Source organism: Procambarus clarkii, chromosome 55, assembly GCF_040958095.1.
Source record: "Procambarus clarkii isolate CNS0578487 chromosome 55, FALCON_Pclarkii_2.0, whole genome shotgun sequence".
In the NCBI taxonomy this organism is placed as follows: domain Eukaryota; kingdom Metazoa; phylum Arthropoda; class Malacostraca; order Decapoda; family Cambaridae; genus Procambarus; species Procambarus clarkii.
Genome location: NC_091204.1, coordinates 5,266,763 through 5,276,173, shown reverse-complemented (window position 1 = coordinate 5,276,173; position 9,411 = coordinate 5,266,763).

Genomic DNA, 9,411 nt, shown 5'->3' with positions numbered 1-9,411 from the left:
AACCAACACCTTCGTCTTAACTTCCCACGCCAGTACCTGGCTGAACACTCTGTCGTTATTCACGATCTCAGGTCAATGGATCGTGGAACAAGATGACGCTGATGATAGAGCGTTCATGCCGCGACTTCAAGGCATCAAACCCGGACCTAGGCTTCACCAAGCTCAATTCTTCAATGACAGTCGCTCCCTGAAGCTGACCTTCGAGACGGTAGCTGCGGCTACTATGGCTACCAGAAATGGAGTTTACAGCTTTGGAATTCACATTCCGCCTTTCCGTGTGAAGATGGAACGTTTTTCACATCGTCAACCAGTGCCTCCGATGCTACGAGTACACCCACTCCACCAGCAAATGTACCCAGCGGATTCAGAAGTGTAGCCTCTGCCTCAGCTGACCACCATTACTCCATCTGCAAGTCTGAAAACACTATGCTGCTTGCTGTGCAAAGGCGATCATCCAGCAATCTCCATACGTTGTCCTCACAGACAAAACGTCATTAAAAACATGGAGAAATCCACATCTTCAATCGGAGCCTGTACCTCTGAAGCAACAAGCCAATCAGCGACCACCTCTACTTCAGGTTTCAACGCCCAAGCCGCCATCTTCCCGGAGCTCCCGGGAGGACGTCCCACTGCTACTACCAGCCAATGGGGGAGCCAGCTCCCAAACGCCAACCAGCGATTCGTTCGAGCCAGCCATCGCCACCGGCCCAACCAAAGACAAAGCTAATTGGGCAGAGCACAGTAAAAGCTCTGATATCAACAGCCAGAATTACTGCTGGCAATAACCCCCGAGAATTTGTGAGGCTTCTGAAAATTCTGTACAAGGCGAACGGTCTCCCTACCTTCATTGTTCCTGAAGAAGTTTTCAACGCTCCGCGTTCATCTCCAACAACTGACCCTGTAGAGGAGGATGCTGACTCTACATCCGACGACGACGATTCCGCCACTGCAATGCAGCCCTCAGATCCTGTTCGGGTACCTACAGCTCACAAGACTCTGCCTCATGTGACCCCCACTTCTGCATCAGTTCCCGTTACCAACCATGACATCACTGTGAACGCAGCCACGCTTTTCTGACATTACTGTCAGCTCCCTGCTCCACACGCTTCTCCAGCTGCTGCTGTCCCTTCACCCGTCTCAGTGGCGAATTTCGCTGCTATCGACCCTTGTGTGACCCTATAGAGGGTACCGACTATGCAGCACCTTCTGCTGCAGTACCTACCGCTGTTACACACCCTCCGAGAACTCTACCTTCAAGACATCAACCCTCAAGAACCCAACCTTCAAGAAATCTACCCCAGCGTGTCAACACCCCTGCTCCTCACTCATCTGATGAATCTGGATGAGGACGTATCTGTCGGTACACCATCACCCCCAAGGAAAGATCACCTCCAAGCATCAACACGAACCGTGACCCACCAAGACCGACAAGCCCAAAAAAAAAAGAAACAACGATCAAAGTTTGGTGAAATCAACAAGAAAGAAGACTACTAACGAACTGACTTAACATCAAACCTCCACTGCCAGCTGCTTGCGTTCCCGGCCTCTGTGTGTTCTGCAAATGACACCCCACTCAATTCTACTTTCATCTGATCAAGCTCAAATCCACGGTGGTTGGGCCACCGATCTTTCATCTCCCCTCTTCACCTCATCCCCGGATCCTTGCTCAAGATTTCTGCAGCCTCGCCCCGTTCTTCCATCCCCTACTTGCCAGCTCTATGGACATTTTCGCTTTCGCCGGCCATCAGGTTTTGCAACCTGCAGCCGTCACGGCCGGACGTGTCTCTTGTTGCTCCTCACCAGCGAGCTGCCTAGCCAACCAGATAGTGAGGGGATGTACATCCTTCGACCTGCCCAGGAGGGTGGGTCAGCTGTATTGCCTCGGCTCGGCCCTCGCCGGTACTAGCCACACAGTACCATGGCCTTCAAAGTTAAGGCACGGTTCCTAGAGAACCACGCTTTCGGACGAGAAGAAATTTTCAACGTTCTCAAAGCCACCACCAACACAGTACCAGACGACATCCAGCAGGACGACGAAGGTGTCGTCTCCTCTTACTCGACCGGAGACGACCTGGAACACCTGTTTCACACCTGCTGCTACATCTGCACTCTATGATGCGGATATTACCCTCATCCAACCACGACGCTTTCAAGCTGAACGAACCATCTTTGCCAGGAGAGTAAGCTCATGGATCACCGAGCACGAGGTGGACGTTATCCTGAACAGTATCAACAGGGAAAACGAAAACATGACAGCTGTCTCAGCAAAAATCATCGCCAACAACAACGACACTCGCTCCACCTTGAAAGTGACCTTCACTACAGCTGCCGCAGCGGACCAGGCCACCACCACAGGATTTAGGTGCTTAGGCATCCAATACTCCACCAGCTTCAGTGCACAAGGAACGTTTTTACGAGGTAAGCCAGTGCTACAAGTGCTACCAGTACTCACACGTGACCAGGAAGTGCCCCCAAAGTGTAAACAAGTGTAGTGTCTGTGCCAAGGACCACCATTATAAACAGTGTCGCGCCGATATCACGTGTTGTGTAGTGTGCGGTGGTGACCATATTGCTATTTCTCATTTGTGTCCTGTGCGACAGGAAGAAATTAAGAAGCTCTTGACAGCTGGACGGGCTTCCGCAACTGCTCGTGCTCAGTCACCATTCAACATGCAAGCCGCCATTTTCCCGGAGCTCCCGGGGGAAGGAGTAGCCGCCCCACCAACGTACCAACCAATGGGGACCCGGCATGCAGTCCGGCAGCCAACCAGCTGCCCAATCACAGACCCAGCCTCCACCTCCACCACCAGGCTCCTCCCATTCGTCGACTCAGACTTCGCCACGGCAGTTGCCGGTTACTGTCACCGACCTTAGCACTGCACCATGCTCTCACGAAACTAGTGAGCGACATTACTGGTTCCAACTACCGAGAATTTGTGAGGATTCTAAATATCGTCTACAAGGCTAACGGACTCCAGACCATCATCGTACCTGACGAAGTCTTCCCCCACCTCTGCCTCAGCTTCCACTTCAGTAACTGAGCCGGAAATCACTGTAAACGCTGCCGCACTTGTTGACCTACTGTCTGCCACTGTTCCACCCACCACTCCAGTTGTTGCTGACCCTACACCAGACCCAGTAGAGGCTGTTAGTCTCTCCACACAAGACAACGACCCTCCTGCTCCTGTTTATGCGTCTTACAATTGCCCTAGAGACCTGAAATTTAATATTTCTCAGAAACGTGTCGCAGCTCGGGAGTGGAACATCGACTACGAAAACGGACTGAACGATGACGGAACCCGCAGAGAGTTTTGGTACGTTGAGGCTGACACAGTTCGTTACTGCACTGATGTTACCATGCTCCACCCTGCCATTATTGACCCTCAATACTACGTGAAATATCCGAAATACGCCGCTATGATAAAGAAAGAAATTCAAGAACGAACGGGCAATGAACCTTCAACCCAGCAGAGTCAACCAACACCTCTTCATACCAAACCTACAGGGACCACTGTGCTAGTCCCCGACCCTTCAAACCCATTGTCGGATGATGCTCCAGCTCCTGGTCCAGCCTCGGACATTGCTCGTGAACGATACTGAACCTACTGCAGCTGCAACATCTGCTCCTGGCATGGTAGCAACCCAGAAGCCGACGACTTCTCATCCACCATCTCCTGTTACATCTCCACCCACAGTACATACATCCACTGAACCCTTCTACATCTGCAGTAATTCCTACCGCTGCTACTAAACCATCAGGAACACTACTTCCAAGACCCACATCTCCTGGTATGTACTCATCTGACTCATCAGATGAGGATGTCTCTGTGGGAACGACATCTCCACCTTCACAGAAATACAACTATTCATCTGCCGATTTTCTTTGTGACGCTATTGATCCCACAGCAATGTCAACACGAAGTCGGACCGCCAAGAAAGACAAGCCGAAACAAAGACCAAAGATCAGACCTTGCTCCCACCATCAAGAAAGAAGTAAACCAATGAAGTAATCAACCTTCAATTACCATCAACTGCCAGCTGCTTGCGTTCCTGGCCTCTGCGTGGACTGCAAATGACGCCCTACTCAATTCTACTTCCATCTACTCAAGTTCTAATCCGCGGTGGTTGGGCCACCGATCTTTCATCTCCCCCTCTTCACCTCATCTCCAGATCCTTGCTCAAGATTTCTGCAACCTTGCCCCGTTCTTCCATCCCCTGCTTGCAGCTCTATGGACTTTTTATTCTTTATTCTCCGGCCATCACAAACCACATTTGTTCACCATGGCTCGCACCAAGCAGACTGCTCGCAAGTCCACGGGAGGCAAGGCTCCTCGTAAGCAGCTGGCCACCAAGGCAGCACGCAAGTCTGCTCCTGCCACAGGGGGTGTGAAGAAGCCTCACCGTTACAGGCCGGAACGGTCGCCCTGCGTGAGATCCGTCGTTACCAGAAGAGCACAGAGTTGCTCATCAGGAAACTTCCCTTCCAGCGTCTGGTGCGCGAGATTGCCCAGGACTTCAAGACCGATCTTCGCTTCCAGTCGTCTGCCGTCATGGCTTTACAGGAGGCATCCGAGGCTTACCTGGTCGGTCTCTTCGAGGACACTAACCTCTGTGCCATCCACGCCAAGCGTGTCACCATCATGCCAAAGGACATTCAGCTTGCTCGCCGTATCCGTGGAGAGCGTGCATAAGCTAAATCGACCACCCTAGTATACACCAAACTCGGCCCTTCTCAGGGCCAAAATATCCTTCTAAGGAGATTTCAGACATTCCTAGCATCAGTCATATGAATTAACCTTCATCTATACATATAATAAATAAATAAATACACTAATTTAGGTGTCATACATACACTGTACACGTGATATCAATAAATCAAGTCATTTGTAGTACAACCTGTCCTCTTACAAACAAAACGCCGTCGCTTTTCGTTCTTATGCACTGCCAAGGATCCTCCCCCCCCCCCAAAAAAAAAAAAAAAAAAATTGTCATACTGTACTAGGAATAAAAGCAGCTTGTATAAGTGACATACTGTCCTGTCCTGTTTTATTCTGTTTTTGGTCCTCTGGCTTAATCTGTTAAGTTAGGAGATGACATTTTTAAATTAACCGTTTTCATGACATTTTCAAACCTTAAGAGGGTGGCCTGCATAGTAATCCTAATGTGGAACATAACAATGAATCTCTAATCTCTAGAAAAAAGATACCGAGTGTTTATATGTGTGTTGAGAGAGAGAGAGAGAGAGAGAGAGAGAGAGAAAGAGAGAGAGAGAGAGAGAGACAGAGACAGAGACAGAGACAGAGACAGACAGACAGACAGACAGACAGACAGACAGAGACTGAGAGAGAGAAACACAGAGAGTTTCATAAATATTCTCATTTTATAGCTATTTGCTTTCAGTGACAGAGGTTTTTGTTATAATAGTATTGGTGTCTAACACTCACAATCTCTTTAGAAATTAAAGTGTGGCTCCAATGGAGCCGAGTTTGTTGGTTTGAGGCCAAGCCACCACCACAGGGCAGTAAGTAAGCCGTTTACTTGGAGGAGGTGTACTTGGTGACGGCCTTAGTGCCTCAGAGACGGCGTGCTTGGCCAGTTCTCCGGGCAACAGGAGCCTTACAGCCGTCTGGATCTCCCGACTGGTAATGGTGGAACGCTTGTTGTAGTGGGCCAGGCGAGAAGCCTCGGCGGCGATGCGCTCGAAGATGTCGTTCACGAACGAGTTCATGATCGACATGGCTTTGGAAGAGATACCAGTGTCGGGGTGGACCTGCTTCAGCACTTTGTAGATGTAGATGCTGTAGCTCTCCTTCCTCCTGCGCTTCTTTTTCTTATCGCCCCTTGGCAATGGCCTTCTGGGCCTTTCCGGCCTTCTTGGCAGCCTTTCCAGATGCCTTGGGTGGCATGATGATGCTCGTGCTGGCTGGCGTTGCGATACAATAATGAACTTTTTTCTTTGCGCGAGTCGAGCTTTCCTTTTATATCCCGCTCGCGACTCAGCTCAGAGCGGGTCGCGTGGCGGAGCGCGCTGATTGGTCAGTGGCGGACTCCCTTGATCCTGAGCGGGGTATATAACACGAAGCTCGATCTGTGGGCCGGTTGCACTTATTAGACCTCTCCTAACATACGCTCCACTAGCTCTTTCTCTATCTGCACGTACTAACAAAATAAAACTTCAAAGAATACAGAACAGAGCACTAAGATGGGTACTCAACACCCGATGGCAAGAGTTAAATACCAGTCAAAGTCTCCATGAAAGCACTAACATTCCTGCCCTAAATACCTACTGGAAAACTCTATCAGACAAACAAATCGATAGACTACTCACTCATCATGAACAACACATTGATTTTCTCCTACACACTCTCAGACTACCACGAAACAATCATGACCTCTTCTCTACCATCCATGATCCTCTTCCTAACTCTGTATTTCGTTAAACTTTAGCTCTCAACACCAGCATCCACTATCATTACATATTCAGCTCTCAACAACCAGCACAAACAATCCGTAAAAAAGTTCAGCCCTGACGCTTTTGAGCCAATCACTGTGATGTTGTGAGTTTGTGATGTCCCGATGTTGTCACTGAAAACACCCGACTGAGTTCCTGCCTCGAAAGCCGCAACCTAACGACACGCAGCTGGGTTTAGCCCTGGCACTTTTTCTCTTACAAATCTTCTTCCTCTCACCCCCTCTTATCTTCTTCTGTCCCCACTTCCAAGCTCGCCCCTATGGGCATCTTCTCCTGTATTATTCTGATTCTGATTCTGCGGGCCGGCATAAAACACCACAAACCCACAACAGCAGCAGCAATGTCAGGACGCGGCAAGGGAGGCAAAGTGAAGGGCAAGTCAAAGTCTCGCTCCAGCAGGGCCGGACTTCAGTTCCCCGTGGGCAGAATTCACCGTCTGCTGCGTAAGGGCAACTACGCCGAACGCGTCGGTGCTGGCGCTCCTGTCTACCTGGCAGCCGTCATGGAATACCTCGCTGCAGAAGTTCTGGAGCTCGCCGGTAACGCCGCACGTGACAACAAGAAGACCCGTATCATCCCACGTCACTTGCAGTTGGCCATCAGCAACGACGAAGAACTCAACAAACTTCTGTCTGGCGTAACCATTGCACAGGGAGGTGTTCTTCCAAACATTCAGGCAGTTCTTTTGCCAAAGAAGACAGAGAAGAAGTAAGCACTTCTGCCACCCACCGCGACAAATACCATAACCAGGCTCCATCCGGAGCCACACACACTTTAATAGAGAGATTCAAGTAGACAATCAACTTTCAAACATTAATAATAACATTTATATTGATTTCATTTGGAATGTGTACATAACAAACAAACAAAACAAAATTATAGGGGATATTCAGCATCACTTGGAATATTAACCAATCATATAAATCCAATATATATTTTTATATTTTACTTTAAGCGAGGAATTCATATTCTATCCATTTTTTAATCATACAAATGAACAAAAGCAATTCTTCACTAGACGTAATGAATGAATAAATGATCAAAGGTTTTAATGTGTTTCATGAATATATATATATATATATATATATATATATATATATATATATATATATATATATATATATATATATATATATATATATTAATACTTGTGAACCAGAATATGTTTGAGCAGCAGCGATCGTGCCTGCCATTGGCCGAAGTGCAACAATTCAAATAATTTAAAGGGCCTGCTCGGGTATATAAGAGAGGCTGGGAGACTGGGGCCGGTGGTGGGTGATGGGTGATGAGTGATGGTGTGGTGTGGTGTGGTGTTGTTAAGAGTTGATTTACGGCCAGCCGGCCAGCCAGCCAGCTGCAGCCAAGGCAGGGCAAGGCAAGGCAAGGCAAGGCAAGGCAAGGCAAGGCAAGGCAGGCAGGCAGGCAGGCAGGCAGGCAGGCAGGCAGGCAGGCAGGCAGCCAGGCAGGCAGGCAGCCAGCCAGCCAGCCAGCCAGCCAGCCAGCCAGCCAGCCAGCCACTCCCACTTTGTATTTATATGCATTCAATTTATATTCAAACATTATATATGTTAAGGGCCTAGTTTTAGTGTTTATTTTAAAAATGACAAACATCGAGTCGTTTTACCAGTCCTTTAGCGTTAACGGTGATGCATTTTAAAACTGAACAGAATCACCTTTTCTGGATATATCAAATATCGAATCCGCTTAATGTGCCTACAATTCAATCATTCAAAAAATACATAATATACATCATGCCTTTTCATAGAACAGACAATAAGATTTGTACATGCAAAAAAAAAAAAAAAAATCCTTTAAGTTATCAATACAATGTGAGAGAACTTTACTTTTATAACTAAAGTTGCACAATTATACCAACTCTATGGTGGCTGGGTGGTAAGGTGTTGGCTGGTGTTTTGGAAGTCGCGAGTTCGAACGACCCAATGGGAATAATACTTTTTTTTTTTTTTGCCATACAATCTTCCTAATACTATTATGTAGGTTTGTGTGTGTGTGTTTTTATTAATTCTTTGGTTTTATAGATGACATACATATTGACTCCTTTTACCGGTCCTTAATTAGGCTCTGGGGAAGCAATGGTGGTGGTGGTGGTGGTGGTGGTGCATTTAAAACTAAACCAAAATCACCAGTTCTGGACGCGTCAAATATCATATCCGCTTAATGTGTCTACAACCTAATTACTTAAAACTACACTATTTAATTCATTCATATCATGTGCATATTGGTCATTATGCTCATACAACCGACATCAAAATTTATTTTCATTATTAGAATCATACATTTCATCAAGTAATACAGATACAAAGAGATTTTCTTTCTGAGAAGACCGTTAGTATTGGCAGGCAGGCAGGCAGGCAGGCAGGAGGCATTTGAGGGTTATTATTTCGCCTGTTGATTGGGGGGAGGGTTGATGTGTTAGGGGGTTTTCGGTTAGGTGTGGTGGTGGTGATTGGTGGTGATTGGTGGTATTGGTGGTGGTGGTGGTGGTGGTGAGTGGTAGTGGTGGTGGTGGTGGTGGTGGTAGTGGTAGTAGGTGGGAAGGGGGGCGGGGGGGGGGGAATGATGGTCTGTGGATTCCTTCTCCGTACCCCTTACATATAAGCAAAAATATGCCTTCCTGTAAGTATAGAAACATTAACACAAATTATATCAGTAACTGATATTGTAGCCTTTTAAACAGAAAAGATTTGTACCTACAAATACTTTTAAATTATCATTTATTTGTGGAAATGGCATTTACGTCATTAAATTGATACCTCAGCATCAAGTGTCCTGCAGTGGTCAGTGGTAAAGTGTATATAAGTGATGCGTATTCTTGGAGTTGCGAGTTCAAACCCGGATTAAGCTATATATATATATATACAACATGTTTTGTTTTGGTTGTTTGTTTTTGTATAAAGCCTCACACAATATCTATATTA